Source organism: Phacochoerus africanus, chromosome 4, assembly GCF_016906955.1.
Source record: "Phacochoerus africanus isolate WHEZ1 chromosome 4, ROS_Pafr_v1, whole genome shotgun sequence".
Classification (NCBI taxonomy): domain Eukaryota; kingdom Metazoa; phylum Chordata; class Mammalia; order Artiodactyla; family Suidae; genus Phacochoerus; species Phacochoerus africanus.
The window spans coordinates 25,236,791-25,256,759 of record NC_062547.1 but is presented as its reverse complement, the minus strand read 5'-3'; the positions used below and the strand labels follow the sequence as shown (position 1 = coordinate 25,256,759).

General features: G+C 36.8%; 1 pseudogene; it reads left to right on the top strand.

Moving 5' to 3' along the window:
- Positions 1–982: 982 nt before the first annotated feature.
- LOC125124498 (suppressor of SWI4 1 homolog) lies at positions 983–2,058 on the top strand (annotated as a pseudogene).
- Positions 2,059–19,969: the final 17,911 nt, after the last annotated feature.

Here is a 19,969-nt window from a genome sequence, read left to right as displayed (position 1 = left end):
CAAAGAATGAATTTAATACGTAAGAAAATGCGGAAACAAAGGAAAACAATCAAGTAAGGCAAAATAATAATAGTTTACCTGTTCAAGGAAATCAAGGACTTGTAATTCCTCCTCAAAGGCTATAGATGATATGCTGAGGCACTATTCTTAGAGCTATTTGCAGAGACCAAAACCCCTCAGCAGGTGTAAGAAGTTAACTGTATGCTGCCCACAAGCACTGAGGTCCCAGACCAGTTGGAACCAGAAGGCTGATAACTTAATTCCCAACTATCTCATCACCAGCTAATCAGAAGAATGACCAGAAGCTGATCAAGCACCCCACAATCAACCTCCCTCACCCCGTCCTGAAAATCCTTTCCCTGAAAGCCTCTGTGGGATAGGGGACTTTTAAGCACTAGCTGCCTGGACTACTTGCTTCCCACCCCCACGGAAAAAACACTACAATTTCCTTCGCCACAAACCAGCTTCAGTAGGTTGGCTTTCCTAGTTCAGTAACAACAGCCATTTTAAACACTGATTAAGAGAACCCTTGGAAGGGTGACGGACCCCCAAAAGAGAAATTCTGTGCTAGAACAAATTGCCAAAGGCCAGAGTTTGAAGGAGTGAAAATCCAAAGGAAATACTTTGTCCCATCCAGGAATATGTGTCATCAGCTGCTTAGGGCAAAATGGGGGCGTGTGGATTCAGAATAACTTGCAAAAGTAATCAGAAACGAAAGCATCTGTGCTAAGCATTTGTCAAGGCAAAGGGATTCCGAGCCTCCCAACAGTAATGCCTATTTCACAACTTTATTTCACTCTTACCTGTTCTCCGCAACAGAGCCCATCCTAAACCCCAGTCAGAAAACAGAAATCTTAGTTTTCTCAGATTTTTAAACCTCTATGTGTATATAGCACAGTGGGTTACCTGCTACTCTTCGCCATGGTGCAGAAAGTGACCAGGTCGCTGCTGGAAACGACGGCCTCAGGCAGGAGCCCACGTTATGCCACAGGGAGGATGGTTACGCTACCGCAGGAGTGCACGCATGCGCCCAGAGGCACGCGGCGCCGCAACCCCCCAGGTCCACGCTGCGCAGCCGCACTGGGTGTTTGCCCCAGGCGTGACGTGGCAGCTGCGTTCGCGGTGGTACAAACTTAACCTGCATCTGCAGCGGCTGAGAGAGACACAGGCTGCTAATTCTTTGAAGGATTGTGTACTCCTGGCTGGACCCTTTGGGCCACATACTACCTGTCTTCAAGGAAGTGGAAACCAATGTTTATGTTAAGCCAGTGCGCTTCTCAGCAGCCTCAGTCGACCTTTTCGATCAGCAAGTACACACTGTTATGTACTGTGGTTTCTTCGCTGGGCCAGCACCACACCTTTGAGCTATATTGTGCCCACCTGGTGCTGAGCAGCTTTGGCCTTCATGGCATGCACCTGAAGCTCATGGCCACCACGTTCCAGAGTCTGTTCCCCTATCAACGTACTCAAGGTGAACCTGAAGACTATCAAGCAGCGACGTCTCATCAGCTACAGTCCCTACTCCCAGGACCTGGACTCCTGCCATTATAGCATCAAAATCATTCTCGTGGGCACATGTTGTGGAATGATGGAGCTTTGCCAGGAGAAGTTCACCAATATAAGCTACCTCCAGGACATGGGTAAGCCGGTGGCTATGGTCTTGGGCTATGGAAGCAGAACCCGATTGGGAGCACAATGCTAGCCAGCAGTTATCTAGTGAGGCTGAACCTGGGCTTTGGTTAATCTACAGGTCATTATGATTCAGGAGGGTGGTGGGGAGGAGAATATGCTGCTTGTGCGGTTTGGCGCACAGGACTTTGGAGGAGCTACAGGCCACCCTGGCAGCCAAGAGAGAGAAGCCGAAGCTTAAGCCCCAGAGGGAGAAAGAGCAAGCCCAGAACTTCCAGCACAGGAGGGAGCAATGGGTGGCCCACTAGAAGAAGAGCCTGGGGGGCCTGAAGAGGGCAAGAGCAGAGGTCAGTGGAGACTGTGATGCAGAGGACCCCCTTGGGGGCTCCTGGACGCAGAGGGGGCCGCCTAGCAGAAGGGGAAGGATGAAGCACAGTGTTCCCATCAGTGGTGGCCAAGGAGCCTGACACAAGTTCCTGAAAGTGGTCAAGCAGAGACAGCGCATCAGGCTAGAAAGCAGCCAATAAAGATGCTGAGGTCAGACCCGGGCCAGAACCTATGTGGTGGTTGGAGGCTACTACTAAGAGTATTTTTACACTTTTGTAAGTTTTTTTTAAATTGGTTTCTTTTATTTCCCCTCCATTTGGCGATGATGTACTTGGCTAGTGGGAGGTAAAATGATAGCTATATAGGCAAAGTTAACTACTTCATGAACGGTAACTCCAACACCCCCCAAGTTTGATTATGTTAAAAAGATTTATTTTTTATTTTTTTTTGTCTTTTTGTCATTTCTTGGGCTGCTCTCGTGGCATATGGAGGTTCCCAGGCTAGGGGTCTAATCAGAGCTGTAGCCGCCGGCCTACACCAGAGCCACAGCAACGCGGGATGCCAGCTGTGTCTCTGACCCACACCACAGCTCATGGCAACGCCAGATTTAATTTTTAATAAGATTTTATTATAATACAGATTTAGATGTAGTTCAGTTGGCTGTTGTCTCCCATCCTCTAAACAAGTTTCTTAAGGATGGGTGGAGGACAGCAGGAAGAAAAGGAGAAAAGTTTGGCAAGACCAGGTGGAAACACAAAATAACCCAGCAAGGTTCACACGGAGGTCAGTTGTGGATCCTAATGGGATTCTCCTGGGACCAATTAAAAAAAGGCAACTTTCTCAGATTCTACCTACCCATGGAACCTAGAATTATCACTATGGGTATTTAAATTATTAACCTCCCCCACAATGGCTCCAGAAATCAAGGAGGATTTAAATCCTGTAGCCAAAACAGGGATCTCTGTCAACCAGAAGTTTGTTTCTTATTCCCATAGCATTTTATGAGATTGAATTTTCGGGTCTTACATAGTGTTTTAAGGAAGGGTTTTACTGTAGTTACAAAATAAATATATAGTAGAAAGCTCAGGTTGCAAACAGTTAAACTGTGTAACAAGGCAGTTTATAAGGAAGAAGATGAATAGCTGTGGGAACACTGGGTCTGTGCAACATTTCCAGGAAGCCATGATTAATTGTTCGTAGGGATAAATTCCTATTTTCTTAAGAGAGCAGCATTATGTGTAGTGGTCTTAAAATATCTCTGAGGCTCCCTAAGGGAGATATATTAAGTTTAATGCTGAAACAGAAATAGATAGTAATAAATCAGTAATGAATTTATATAGAAAATATTGAATTTATTTTCCATTTAATTTTCATGTAAGTACTTGTATGATCTTGAAACATGTTATCCAGTTGATATAGAAAGTGTTTTTGCTTTTGTTTTGATTTTTTTAATGACCATTAAGATATGTGAGGATTTTAATAGTCACTTAATTATGATTAGGAAATTGATTGCAGTGCTATGTGTTTTAGCTAATAATTAGTCAGATTACCTCGTCTTATTCAATTACAGTATTTAAATATATTGAGGTATTACTGTTTATGATTTATTATTAGACAGTTTTTATTGAGAGCCTCCTGTGTGCCTGGCACTATTGTAGGTCCCCAAAATATAGCAATACAACTATACAGAAGTACAATAAAATTACAAAAGACTTTTCACTCTCTCTCTCTCTTTTTTTATTGTCCACTCGTGTGTCATGCAGAAGTTCCTGGACCAGGGAGGCTTTTCTTCATTTTGCTTATATTCTAGAAGGGACAAAAATTACGAGCAGTTAAAAAAGTTAATGCATATTATTTGGTAGTAAGAATAAAGTTAAAGGGACAGGGTGATAGAGTTTGATATGTTAGAGGGTTCAGGAAAGGGATTCTTGAGGGGGGGTGTCATTTGTCTTGAGTGAAGTGAGGGAATTAGTTCTTTGACTATCTAGGAGAAGAATATTTCAAAAAGGTAAACCAGAGGGGAAAATACTTTAAGATGCAGGATATTCTCTGAGTTTTAGGAATTGTAAGATTGATTCAGTGATCAAGGAGGATATTGGTAGGAATGAGGCCAGAGAGATAGTGGGGAGGCAGATAATATAGGGATTTGTAGGAGACCCCCAAAGTATTTTAGAGCAGCAGAGTGACATCATCATCTTAGAAATGTCTTCTCCTAGGTGAACAATAGTTAATAGGAAGCAAAAGGGAGAAGCAGAGAGGTAATTCAGTAGCTATTTTAGTTGCATAGGGGAAAATGGTGCTCTCATGGATTAGGGAGATTACTCAGGAAGAGGTGAAAAGTAGTCATATTTCAGATTTATTTTGAAGTGTGAAAGACTGTGGCAAGTTCTTTACAGGTAATAACTAATTTAATCTTCAAAAGAACTGTATGAGGGAAGCATTATCACCTCCACTTCTAGAGGAGGAATCTGTGGGTAAAAACGTCAAGAAGCTGTTTCAGTGCCTTTGCACTAGTAAATGGTAGAATTAAAAATGATTAATCCTGGACTTGGCTGTCTCCACGAATTGGGTTCTTGCCCACAAATATTACATTGCCTCTTCTTCAACCTCATCTGTAAAGGAGGCCATGACAGTAGGACAACAGGAGAAAGTAGCCTCAAATGTCAGATATAGGTAGGCATAGAGGCAATGAAATAGAACTTTTTTGTTGTTGTTGGATTAGTTACTTTGTTGCTGTCAAAGATGGGTTCCCTGCAGGACCTTTAATCCTGGAACTGAAGAGGAAAGTTTCTAGGAATTGCAGACAGTAAGCCTGTACATAGAGAAGGAAAAAGAATGTCACGTATGTATCCTTCCTGCCTCCAGCAATCCACCATGAGAACAAGGACAAATTAGGTTTTATTTTTCTTTGAGTTTATTTTCTCAGTGAGTTGTTTCAATTAGTGATCAATTGGTAAGTGTAAATGCACCGAATTTAGCAATAGTTTCTGCAAACTTCAAAAATGTTATAATTTAAACTTATATTTGTACAACCTTCATCATAATGCAGTCTTAGTACATGCCATCATTTCTCGGTTAATCCACACTCCCACACCCAACTCTAGGAAATCACTAGTTTTCTTTCATTCTTTATAACTACCTTTTCTGAAATATATAAATCGTGCATTGTAGTTTTTCTACATTTGGCTCCTATCACTTAGCCTACTGGTTTTGAGGTTATCCAAGCTGTAGTGTGAATTGGTAGTTCGTTCCTTTCCATGGCCGAATACTTTATATGGATGTACTACATTTGTTTACTCTTTTCTCAGTCGATGAACAATTGGGTTGTTTCTAGCTTTGGACTACTAGGAATAATGATGTGATGAACCTTCACACACATTTTTATGTGGCTTTAGATTTAAATTTTTTTTTGGTTATATTCCTACAAGTGAAATTACTAGGTTTGTGGTAAATAAGTGTTTAATTTGTAAAGAAACATTTTCCAGTGTCTCTGCCATTTTTATCTTCTCACTAGCAATGAATGATAGTTCTAGTTTTTCAGTGTTCTCTCCAACAATATTGAAAAGGATTTTACGTATATGAACAATAGGGGATATTTGCCTATAGTTCTCGTGGATTAACTTTGTCAGATTGAGTAATGGAGTAATACTAGTTTCAGAAAACAGTTTGATTGTAGCCATTATAATGGGTGTAAAGTTGTATCTCTTTATAAATTTAGCATTTTCCTAATGATTAATAATGTGAGCATATTTTCACATTCTTATTATCCATTCATATATTTTCTCAAACGTCTTTTCAAATATTTTGATGATTTTTCAATTGGATTGTTTGTGTTCATTGAGTTGTAAGAGTTATTTACATATTTTGCACATAAGTCCTTTATTAGATATATGATTTTCAAATGTTTTTCTGTTTGTGGCTTAACTTTTCATTTTCATAATGATATTTTTGAAGGACAAAAATAATTTTGATGAATTCCAATTTATCAGTTAATTCTTTTCTGGATCGCTTTTGAAGTCTAAGAATACTTTGCCAAGCTTAAGATCACAGTGCTTTCCCTTCTTTTCTAGAAGTTTCATAGTTTAATTCTTACATTTAGGTCTGTGAGAACACTTGATCCATTAACATGGTTGTCTTTCCACTTATTTAGAACTTCTTAAATTTCTTCAACAATGTTTTGTAGTGTTAATTATAAGTTATGCATTTCTTTGAATATAAAATATATCTGGAGGTATTTTATTATTTGATGTTAATATAACTGGAATGGTTTTCTTAATTTCATTTTTGTATTGTTCACTGCTAGTGAAATAAAATTGGGTCTTTTAGCTTCTTATCTGGAACTCCTTCATTAATTCTAAAAATATTTTGGTGGCTTCCATAGGATTTTTCTATATAGAAAATCATGTCATCTGCAAATAAAGTATTTCATTTATTTATTTATTTAGTATGTTTCTAGACAGAATGCCATGGCAAGGACATCCAGTACAAGGTTGAACAGATGTGGCAAGAATGCACTTATTGGAGTCATTCCTCATCTTTGGAAGAAAGCATAAATTTTCACCACTAAGGATTATGTTAGAGATTAGTGTCCTTGTAAGAAGTGACATGAGAAAGCTTGTTTCTCTCTGTTTTCCATCATTCAGGGTATAATGAGAAGACTGCTATCTACAAACCCGGAACAGGGCTATCATCAGGAAGCAAATCAACCAACACCTTGATTTTGCATGTCTCAGATGACAAAACTGTGAGTAATGAATTTCTGTTACTGTATTCTGTTTACAGTATCTCGTTAGAGTAGCCCGAACCAACTAAAACAATTGTGGTATATACTGCTTTATTTAGTTTACTAATATTTTGAAAAGGAATTTACATACATGAACAGAAGGGGTTATTTGTAGTTCTTGTGGATTGTCTTTGTCAGATTGAGTAATGGAACAATACTGGTTTCAGAAAACAGTCTGGTAAGTTACGCCTTTTGTTAATTTTTTTTAAAAACAATCTGTTAAGAATTTATAATTCCTTCCTTTGTTGATAAAATTCACTCAGGCTTGGGGTTTTCTTTGTGGGAATATTTTGAATTAATTTCTTTATATTTGTAAACTATTCAGTTTTTTGTTTCTTCCTAAGTCAATTTTGACAATTTATTTTTTTAAAGTTTTTTTCAGCTTCATCTCAATTGTATATTTTGGTGGTATGATGTTTTTCATAATAATCCCTTATAAACTATTTTTATTTCTCCAGGATTATTAAAGATGTCTCCTTTTTTTCCTTCTTGTTTTTGGTAATTTGCATTTCTTGAGTTTTTCGAACCAAAAAACTACGTGTCATTGATTTTCTAATTTGTTTTTCTGCTTTTTATTTCTTTAGTGTTTCTACTAATATTTCACATTTCTTTGCTTCTGATTGTTTGGGGTTTAGTTTGCTCGAGGATATCTAGCCTCTTAAGGTGGAAACTGAGGTTGTTATTTAGAGATTTTTTTCTGATATAAAAAATACGGTTACAGATTTTCTTCTAAGCACAGTTTTAGTTGCATCAAGTAAATTATGATATGTTGTGTTTTCATTTTCATTCATTTCAGGATATTTTATATTTTGCCTGTGATTTCTTCTTTTATCCATGAGTTATTTAGAATGGTATTTTTAAAATTAATGATATTAGGGGTTTTTTCATATTTCTTTCTGTTGTTGATTTCTAATGTATTTTGATTGTGGTCAGATCACATGTGATTTCATTACTTCTAAATGTATTGTGACTTGTTTTATTGCCTAGCATATGATTTATTCTGGAGAATAATGCATGAAAATAATGTGGATTCTGCTACTGTTGGGTTTATACTGTTAAGTCTTCTATATAGTTTATGCTTTTTCTGATTAGTTCTACCACTTATAGAGAGGAAAGTATCATACTTTCTCACTGATAGTGTTGTATCACTCATTTCTCTTTTCAGTTTTGTCTTTTTTTTGTTTCAAATGTTTTGGGCCTATTTTGTTAGGTACGTATAGGTTTATAATAGCTGTATCTTCCTGGTGCATTGACCCTTTTATCACTATGAAATTCCTTGTTTGTCTCATATTTTCTGCCTTTAAGCCTATTTTGTCTTGTATTAAAACGGCAGTCTGGCTTTCTTATGTTTACTATTTGATGAGTCTTTTTACATCGTTTTACTTTCAATCTATTTTCGTCTCTTTGTCTAAGATGGATATATATAATGGTTTATAGTTGGTTTTGCTTTTTTATTCCTATACACCCTGATAGTCTTTGCCTGTTGATTTAGACCATTTGTATTCAAAGTAATTATCGGTATGGTTGGATTTATATTTGTCATTTATAATTTGTTTCCTAGATGACTTATATTTCACTTATTGCTTCTTCTTGATGGCATTCTTTAGTGATGAATAAGTATTTTTAATATAGCATTTCTATCCCTCTGTTGATTTTTAAATGAATGTTTTGGTTGTTTCCTAAATGATTGTTTTAAGGATTATAATATGCATACTAATTTTTCACAAGCCACTTCATATTAATATTGACTCAATTTTGATTAAAGTATCAAACTTTGTTCTGATATACTTCCATTCCTTCACCCGTTCTTTTTGCAGTTATTTTCATATCCATTATGTTTGTAGCTATCATGAACCCAGACAATAGAGTTATAATTATCACTTTTTATAACCCTTTGCTTTATGGAAAAGTTAAGAAAAAAGGGGAAATATATTTATATATTTTTATAAATCTGTATAAAATAGATTTTGATTTACATTGTTTATATTAACTCATATATTTGCCATGTCCCACAATCTTAATTTATTCCTATGGATTTTAATTACAGTCTGGTATCATTTTTTGTCAGCAAGAAATTCCTTTACTGTCTCTGGTAAGGTACCTCTGTTAGCAATACATTTTCTCAGTTTTATTTCACTTTTATTTTTGTATAATTATTTTGCAATTCATAGAACTCTTTTGATCATTTGCATTTTTTTTTCACCACTCTGAAAATACATCTAACTTCTGGTCCCCATTGTTTCTGATGTTCTCCTGTATGTAATGAATTGTTCTCTCTAGCTAATTTCAAGATTTTGTCTTTCTCAGCAGTCTGAATTTAGTGTATCTAAATATGGATCTCTTTGTGTTTATCCTACTTAGGTTTGTTGAGTTTCTTGATTGTATAGATTTTTGTTTTCATTACATTTAGGAGTTTTTAGTCATTATCAACTATTTTGTCTATTCTTTCTTTTTTTTTTCCTGTTACACTGATTCATTCTCAGGAATACACCAATCTTCTAATTACCTAATATCAAGCTTGTAGACATGTGATGATGTCCCCCATTCACCTATCTCTAAAAGTCACATCCACTGCTGTGTCGCTGGTCATGGGTGACACCTGTCACTCCAGATATAGTAAGCCCATTTTGCCTTCTTCAGAGAATCTTAGAGCCCTTATGGCTTTACCCACCTTGGCAGAACTGCCATGCTGAGTTGGGGTTAGGGGTGGGGAGAAGATGGGAGAGCAAGCCAGGATATCAGAGATCTCCATTTTTCTTACTCAATGTCCAGCAATTTTGAAACCATACTTTTCAGATTGTGTTCTACCTTTAGGTGATTTTTAGAGCACTGCAATTATTTTCTTGGTTTTTGTTTGGTCATGTTTTTGGTCTCTTTGTTTGGCTTTTCAGTTGCTTTTCAAGGAGAGGATGCCGTTCTTTTAAATCAGCTATAGCCGTAATTCCCGCCACTCTTCAGAATTACCAACAACTGCAATAGCTTTGTTTTGACTGATGAATGAACTGGGTTAGTGTTTGGGCCTGTGGATCAAACATTTTTTCCTCCAGACTGCATGACACACTGCTTTGTGATGAGGAGGGCCTATTAATTGGGGCACTTTGAGATGAAAGTTGACTTCTCACTCAAATCTTTGTTCAAATACAATGCAAAGCTTATTTAAAGTATCAGAAAGTCACAGCTTGTATCACATACTGTGGAGGCATAGATTCTGAGAAAAGTTGCCATTAAGGAGATTTTTAAATTTGTCTTTAAAACACATTAGTTCAAAAAGTTATTTACTGTTTTGTTTTGTCTTGTTTTCCTTTTCATCTCATGCAAGGAGATTCATGCTAGACCAAATTACACCTTTAGCTGCTCAAAAGTTTGCTGTGCTTTCCTGCCTCCCTGTCAGGGGATAGCATTAGCTACAGCAATTCAATTATCATACTCTTTACTCAAACCCTGCCAGAACTCAGAAGTGAGTTAAATTGGGAAATTTGATGAAGGAACAATATCTTAGAATCATCTTGCTTCAACGAAATGCCTCTTTATTTTAATGAGCAGGATAAAAACTAACATGCATTTTAAATTCCCTCACCTGTGTCACTAATTGCATCTTAGTTGCTTAAGTGAAACGATCGCTACAATTCTGGTTGTCTCAAGTATTTCACTAAACTTGGCAAAGCTTCCTTTTTCAACTAGAGTATTATGATTATGAAGCAGTAACAAAAGTGTTACTACTGTCTATCTGAAAAGTTATAAGAGAACTATAAAAAAAGTATCAATAAGGCATTCTATCTTTAAAGTATTTGAATTTATAGTTTTAATTTTTATTTCAATGGAAAAGTCAATTTTTATAGCTTCCTATGACAGAAGCTGATACTTATACCCAATATCAATTTTTATCACCCTCATTTTAATAATAGTATTATCTTAGTTTTATCTGGGTTTATACCTGCTCGGTTGTAGGCTACCTTTTCTTATATCTATATCACATATCGGAGTGATTGTGAAACTCAGCCTCACAGAGGTTAATTGACATGGACAAATCTCACAGAGTAATTTCTTGTAGAAATCTTAAAGCGGAGACATGAAACCTTATATTCAACCTCTAATAAAAACTTTGGTGCTAAAATAATCTAAACTTAGGGTATAGGTTAACTTAAAATTAGCCACAGTTTCCTTTTACTGTGTACTTCCTTCTTAACAGCCACTGATTGTATTATTTATGTTAATATTTGTTTTCGTTTAGATATTTAGGAATAAGATAAAAACTATTCGCAGTTGGGGAGAGTTTATTCATATTCATTTTAAACCTATTCATGTTCAGACTGGGTAATAATAATGAAATACAAATGGCCAATGAAGGACTCACTCTTAAAATGGTCATGGAGTTTATGTCAGTCATAAGATAAAATACCAGACAATAAGGTACAACTGCAGTATAACAGACCATTCTAAATGCTGGGCATACAGTAGAATCAATAGACCATTAGTTCAGTTTTATACACAAATGAAAGGGAAAAAATTAAGAGATTGTAAACTGGTCAACCTTTGAAGCAAACATGATGTTGTCTATAGGGTACATGTGGCCCATTTAAAATGATTTGGTGCGAAGGATCAATATGAAAGCAGACATTTTTATCTGAAAGTAATTTAGCCATTTTATTATTTCTGTTATTGTGAGATCATGTTTCTATCTCTGTCCTCTACCTCACATACTTTAGAATGGAGGCAGCTGTTTTGGTGGGTGATAAATGAGGATATGACTTAGAAAATATGAAAATGGAGGCCTCTGTATTGACCATTAACTACCTTAGTCACTACACTGAGGTAGCTGAGTCTTTTACTAAACCTGGTTGGGTTTACCTGAAAAGTGAGAACACTTTATCAATTCTAAGACCTACTTTTCTGATTCCAGTTTTAACCTTTTTTAAATTAGAGCACACCTAACAATAAATAGCATCTTGTGAGTAGCAGTATGTTTTCATTCTTAGTTGTACTTAAGATGATGGTATATCTTTTAGTTGATGATGTCACTGACTTCGTTAGATCACCTTGAATCTTGGAGAGAAAATCTAGAAACAAGTTAAACAATTGGGATGCTATTTTAAGATACCACAAATACTTAAGAGATATTGAATTTCAAAAACCCACCTAAACAGCAAAAGTGGCCATAGTGTTTGTTTCATAATGCCAAAGTTATATATATATATATATATATATATATATATATATATTTTTTTTTTTTTTGCCATTTCTTGGGCTGCTCCCACGGCATATGGAGGTTCCCAGGCCAGGGGTCCAATCAGAACTGTAGCCGCCGGCCTACACCACAGCCACAGCAACGCAGGATCCGAGCTGCGTCTGCAACCTACACCACAGCTCACGGCAGCACTGGATCCTTAACCCGCTAAGCAAGGCCAGGGATTGAACCCGCAACCTCATGGTTCCTAGTCGGATTCGTTAACCACTGTGCCACAATGGGAACTCCCAAAGTTATATTCTTGAAATAAAAGTTGAATCTCCATTCAAAAAGGGTATACTGTCTACTGATGAGTGGTATGGAAATAAAACTGAAGGTCAAAATCAGGATATATTTTGGGGATGCTGATCTTTAAGGACAAATAAGGGAGCATTGTAGGCAGAAAAAGCAAGTTACCAATGAAGACAAAAATACAAGGTTGGATTTTTCATCCACAGTAGTATATATATATCAGAAAACTGTGTGACCATATACATCCTCTTCTCTTTCAAAATTTTATTGGTGTATAGTTGACTCGCAATATTGTATTTTAGGTTTACAGCCCAATGAATTAGTCATACATATAAATATATCCATTCTTTTTTTACCAATAAGATTTTACTTTTTTTTTTTTTGTCTTTTCTAGGGCCGCACCCACAGCATATGGAGGTTCCCAGGCTAGGGGTCCAATCAGAGCTGTAGCCATCAGCCTACGCCAGAGCCACAGCAATGTGGGATCCGAGCTGCGTCTTCAACCCACACCACAGCTCAGGGCAATGCTGGATCCTTAACCCACTGAGCGAGGCCAGGGATCGAACCTGCAACCTCATGGTTCCTAGTTGGATTCCTTAACCACTGAGCCATGAGTGGAACTCCCCGAATACAATTATTACAAACTATTGAGTAGATTTTCCTCTGTTGTACAGTAGGTTCTTGTTAATGATCTATTTTATGCAGTAGTGTGTATATGTTATTCTCACCTTCCCAATTCCTCCCTCCTCCCAGCAGTGTCACCTATGGTAACCTTAAGATTGGTTTTAAAATCTGTGAGTTTGTTTCTTTTTTATAGGTTCCTTTGTATCATTTTGATTAGATTCCACATATAAGTGATATCATGTGATATTTGTTTTTCTCTGACTTAACGTCACTCAGTATGACAATGTACATTATCTTTTGAATAAAACAAAGTATCACAAACAACTGAAACTCAGCCAAATTGTCCCTACTACTGAAACAAAGCCAAGAGACAGATATTCTCAAAAGGCAAGAATTCAGCAATTATAGCACATATCCACTTTTTGATGAATAAAAAAATTTTGATAGTGAAATCCAGCCCACAGAGGAAAAAATTCATGATAAAGAACTTAGGACTGAGTATGTGTGTGAAGGACTGGTACTGCGAATATAGTCAATTTTAAATAAATTTAAAATAGTGATTACAGAAAGTAATATATATATTAAGAATACTGACAGTTTTAAACCCCAGTGTAATTGAGAAAATTAAAAGGGGAATAAAATTCTTCCTCATCTTTCATAGCAGAGTCAATTGATACAGTTTAAGCTTGATTAAACTTGTAAAATATAGTTAAAAACAAATTATTTCAACCTCAATATTTCTCATGGTTTTTAATTAAATTTCATGTTGAGATATTTTAGTAATTCCTTTTATTGTTAAGAAATACTTTAAATTTAGTAGCTATTTTAATTCAACTAAAAGTCAACATTTTTGTTAAGTGTATTAATTTTAATTGAACTAATAACAGTATTTTATTTTTAAACTACGGAAAATATGAATATAATGTGAATTAATAATACATAAATAATAATCTTGATTAATGTTGTCTACACTGATAAAATGATTCACGAGATCACAAGATAATGTATATTATCTTAATATCCTGAATGAAATACACTGAATATTGGCAGTTGTTTTTTTCTCAGTGACAGGATTTGGAGTGATTTTTTTACTTTCTTTATTCTTTTTTTTTAAAATAACACGTCTATTTATAAATCTAGAAGTGACAATAAAATTAAGTAAAAGTTTGTATGTACACATATATAAATCCTATCCATCACCCATATACCCCATCACACTTTTTACAATCTGCTTCTGTCTTGTGTGGCTGTACTCCTTTGAATTCTGCTCGCTATAGCTGCATTCTGTAGTTATCCCTTCATAAGTCTTGTATATAGTTCATACCAAGATGTGGAGGAGTTCCCACTGGGGCACAGCAGATTAAGGATCCTGCATTGCCTTTGTAGTGGCACAGGTTCCATCCCCAACTGAGCACAGTGAGTTAAGGATCTGGCATTGCTGCAGCTGTGTTGTAGGTCACATCTGCAGCTGGGATTCAATCCCTGGCTTGGGAACTTCCATGTGCCATGGGTGTGGGGAAAAAAAAAAAAGACACGGACAGCTTTCTTACACTGCATTCTTTAACTACCCCTAAAGAGCAATGGAAAAGGCCTTTGAAAAAAATGCAGCATTAACTTATCAACTGGAAAGTCAGTTTTGCATAGTGGTTAAGGTCATGTCCATTAAGGTCATATAACCATTAGGGCACTACCAATTTCAAAGTACGTGACCTTGAGCAAGCTACCTAACATCTCTCAGACACATTTTTCATTTTCTATAATATTGATTTAATAAAATATCTTTGAGCTCACAAAGTTATGGTAAAGATTATATTGTAAAACATTAGCAAAGCACTTAGCATAATGACACATGCATAGAGCTTAGTCAGCAAAAGCCACACAAGTAATCAGTTGCTGTTGTCCTAAGTTCTGCACAGGACATGTACCGAATGCTGCGGGAGCACATAGCAGAAGGTCCAGACCTAACCTGGAGATGATGTTACTGTTTATAACACTCTGTGAATTATCCATCTACAGCAGCATTTGCACAAATTACCTGGAGTAGTAGGATCACTAAAACTCTGTGAGTTTTTAATGGTGAGGAAAAATGACTTCAATAAAATGATGTCAAAATTAGTTGTCCTTGTTAAAAAAAAATCAGGAGATTTCATGTGAATTCATAGGAATCACTTGCTTACGTGTAACTCCTTAAGAAATGAGAGGCCAAGGAATCTTTCCTATATCACAACTTACAATAACTTTAAACATAAAAGTATTTTTCTCCTTTCTTTAAAAAAAAAAAATTAACAGGAAGTTAAGAAGGAATTTGAAAGAAAACTGACATATACCCTAAACAGTGCAATTCACTCCCCAAAGGGAAAGGATTACCTTCCCTAACCCTCCACTTGCCAAAAAAGAAAAAACAAAACCAAACATCACCACACACAGCTGAAGATACTGGCATTTAGAAATGCAAATCCTGATGGCTTTTCAGGTATCAGTGGGTTTAATTGGTCTGACCCAGACACCTGCATTTGATACACTTTTGGAACCATGCGGTATGTTTTACACTCTCCCACCAACTAACATATTAGGAAACACTGACAGTTATGTTGATAACACTAAATGAGTCCTGCTCAGCATAGTACTAAGATGCCTGCTGGCTCTTCTTGCTGGAAAAAGTAGTCTGCATTCTGCATGTGCCACAGTGGGTCAGAATAATACCTGAGAGGTGGTACAGCTGCCTTCCTGGAAGACTGTCTGGAAACAGCTGTTAGAACGACCATGGCAAACACAGCTTTCAGCTTTTACAACAACTGTCTCAGGCACCATGCTTTAGAAGGTCTGAACTGACTGTTTCCAAGTCACAAAGCATTGTCTTAAGACGTTAGGCAGTTGAGGAAAGGCAGTGAAATTCAAAAGAGATGCTTGAACAGTTTGAAAAACTTAAGTCCTCTCCACCAAAGCACCAATAAATCTGCAGGGCAGACTGGAATTACTTAGCACCTTCTCAAACATGCTCCCAATGCTACATTTTGTTTTGTTTGTTTCTGTCTTCAAACTTTGTTTCATCATAGCTTGCACATAACTTTCCCAGTACCATATGTTGGAAATAAGGGGCGGTAGTGGTCATTGCTTCCAGGTGCCCTTACATAAGCAATGAACAAAGTAACTGTGCCTGGAATGATACACATTTCTTGTAATCCTACCTCTCTCCCACCCAGGTTGGTAGGTGCAACAACTGAGCTATATATTTGATGGTTTTCAAAACTGGCTTAAAGAATCTAATAGGTTGAAAGAGCAAAAACATCATCAAGAGTCATTTTATATCCATCCTCCACCCGCCCTCAATGAGACAATTGCTGTAATTGCTTCTCTTGCAAAACGTTTTCTAAGTGCCAAGTTATGTAGGGAGTGAAGCGTTACCTAGCAATATGGCCAACTTTCAATTATCCATGGCAATGGGATACAGGGATAGTAGAGATAATTAAAATTCACAGACTGTTGTCAGACTTAGGTTTAATCATTTACATCCTTCTCCTCTTGCACCAAGCACACAAGAAGTGCTACCTGGAGATGATGTCTTTGATCTAGGTTTCATCTCTTTCCATGTTCCTTGTCCTCTAAACAGAGGAAACAATAGAAAGCCTTATTTCATTTTTCTTTCTTCAGGGCCTAATAAAAGATTTGGATCATAGTGGATGTTCAAAAATATTGAGCTGTTAGAATGGAATGAAATAGAAGGAAAGGATCTTTGTTGTTTCTGAACTGAAAACTGGATATGAGCCTGACTTATTTTTGCAGGCGAGACCAGCAAGACTTTAATAGTATTCAAAGAATGCAACTAGCTTTGCTTTTAAAGTTATTATGCTTACACCCATTCATTCATTCACAAATATTTATTCACGTTTACAATGTACTAGTCTTCCTTTTTGAGTGCTGGATACTTAGAGTAATATAAGATTCCTTCCTTCGTGGAGCTTAGATTCTAGTTGGAGGAGTCGGATTAATAGTAAATGAGGAGAATGTTAATAGAATGTACTAGTGCTATGAGGAAGATAGATGGAGACATTAGGCAGTGTAATTTGGGTTGGGAGAGGCACTAATAAACCATGAACAGGAATTCCTCTCTGTTGGAAGATGAGATAGTCCCTGCCACAGAGAACATCAGAGAAAGAGCGTTCTAGGGGAAAAGGACTTCAGCAGAGAAAGAATTTGAATCAGGGAAAAATATCAGGGAAGATAAAATCTCAACTCTTACATCACTCCTTCAAACTGGGATCAGCCGTGCACCAAAAAGTTACTCTCTTCTGGCAGTTTCAGATAGGAAGCTTTAAAATCTTAATTCCTAGGCTAAGACAGGTGATTCTTTGTCATTTTTAGGCCACACACCTATTTAAGACTCTAATTAAGTGCTTGACTTTTTTGTCTACTTGTAATGCACACACCACACAGACACATTCTCTTCTTTTAGACTTGCAGAATAGACATGTGGTGGCCAAGGGGGTGGGAGAGGGAGTGGGATGGATGAGGTACTTGGGGTTAATAGATGCAGACTATTGCCTTTGGAATGGATTAGCAATGAGATCCTGCTGTGTAGCACTGGAAACCATGTCTGGTCCCTTATGATGGAGCATGATAATGTGAGAAAAAGGAATGTATGCGTGTATGTGTAACTGGCTCACCATGCTGTATAGTAGAAAATACATATATAGCTGGAAAATCCATTATAGCTGGTTTCAGAGAGAACACTGAAACCAGCTATAATGGAAAAAAATAAAAATCATAAAAAATTAAAAAAAATGAGTAATTCTGGGCTTCAGTGAAAGAAGATCATTTTGTCATTGGATGTTCAGAATACTGTGTTCAGTCATTTTTTTGAATGCCACATTGTACTACTCTACGTACTGGGGTTTAACACAAAGACTTTTTTTTCGTGGAGCCTTGTCCAGGGCACCATTTTTAGGTAGATTTACAAATGCCCGTGGCCTTGTTTTCTGTTGTTATGCCATTGGAGCCAAACACTCTCATAATTGCCCACTGCCAGGAGCCTGCTAATATGTCCATGTAATCTCTTCTGAAATATAAGAGATAAACATAGTGTTTTTCTAACTTGGAGCAATTATGTTGCTGTTGTGTTGGCTTGCCAAGGAAGTTGTGCCCATCTCTAATTCTGGTACTTAAATTAAGAAAGCTGAGTTATATATCCCTTCCTTGAATTTGCTTAAGTAAGTAAGGTCTACTTTTTATCCCTCTGAACAGAAATGAGTTCAACATAAATTCATATGGCTGGCCACCAACTGGTGACTCCCCAAAGCCTTTCATGAAATTCATTTTTTTTTCTTTGCCCACAGTCACATATCCTGGCCCATGTGAATGTTGAGGTTGTGCCTCAGCACAGAGGAAAGTGGTGAGTGATTTGTAACTCCAAGGGGCCAGGAAGTTGATGCTCTGGATGAAAGTCCCTCCATTTCCACAGTAGGAGGCAGAAGCCTTGCTTGGAGAAGGAGGTGGGAATATCCACCACTCTGCCCTGTTCATAGGCAAAAGACAGAGGCTGGCAGCTGTTCCTGGTGGAGATTGGAGACCTTCCTTAGGATACGTATTTCATCTCCTCCTAACCAGGCATGAAGTGGACAGTGGAGGTTCTGATGAGGATGTCCCTGGGATAAAATTCAAGTTTTTATTGTCCTTCTCTCTGTCATCTGTGTGAGGATGGTGGAGGTGTGTGAAGAAGAGATTAGTCAGCAGCTGAGGCTTTTGTGAATGAACAGATCTGATTTTGAGGCTCAAGGACTATAGACATAAATTTCTTAAAGCGATTGCTACTCAAGTCCAATTTATCTCATCATAAAAATTGTACAAACCAAAATGTAAATAGTGATTTTCTAGGTTTGAGTGTCTCCTCCCAGTTGTTGGTTTACTCACCACCAAAAGGTTCCGTACCCGTTTTTCCGTAGTCACTTGATTAAGAAATAATCGACGTAATAAAATGCACATATACAGTTTATTAAATTCTAGCCTATGTATACAATTGTGGAACCATCATCACAATCAAGATAATGAATATATTCATCATCTCCAAAGTTTCCTCATGCCTTTTTTAATTTCTTTCTCCTCTCACACCTGCCATCAGGCAACTACTGATCTGCTTCTTGTCACCACAGATTAGTTTGCATTTCCTAAAATATGTAAATGGAATCTTTTTATTACCCTTTTTTAGTGTAACTTCTTTCACTTATAATTATTTTGAGATACCTCAGTGTTGTTTAATGCATCAACAGATTATTCGTTTTTATGACTGAAATATAATTCACAGACCATAAAATTCATCCTTTTATATAATTCAGTGACTCTTTTAAAAAGTATATACCAAAGATTGTGCAGTCAACACAACTATCTAATTCCAGAACAGTTTGGTCTCTCCAAGAAAAGATCGTACCCATTAGCAATCACTCCTATTTTCTCTTCCCCCAGGGCCCTGGCAACCATTAATATACTTTTTGTTTTTGTGGGTTTACCTATTTTGGACATTTCATTTAAATGGATCATGCAATATTGCGGCCCTTTTTGTGAGACTCCTTTCACTTAGCATAATGCTTTTAAGCTTCATCCCTGTAACATGTGTCAGTGTTTCATTCCTTTTTATGGCTGAATTCCATTGTATGGATATATAATATTTTGTTTATTCTTCAGATGATGGGCAGTAGGGTTGTTTTCACTCTGGGACTATTATGATTAATGCAGCTATAAACATGCTTGTGTTTTTGTGTGAAAATGTGTCTTCAGCTTTCCTGGGATATATACCTAGGAGTGGAGTTTCTGGGTCATATGATGAATCTTTATTTAACTTTTGAGGAACTGCCAAACTATTTTCCAGGTGGCTGCACCATTTCACATTCCCATCAGCAATGTGTAAGTGTTTGAATTTCTCCATATCCTTGACAAAACTTGTTACTGTCTTTTTTTTTTTTTAATTATAGCCATCCTAGTGGATGTGAAGTGTTTATCTTGTTGATTTTACTTGCATTTCCTTAATGACTAAAGATGTGAGCATCTTTCCTTGTGCTTATTGGTCATTTGTGTATTCTTTGGGGAGATGTATATTCAAATCCTTCATCCATTTTTTTAATTGAGTTCTTTTATTTTGG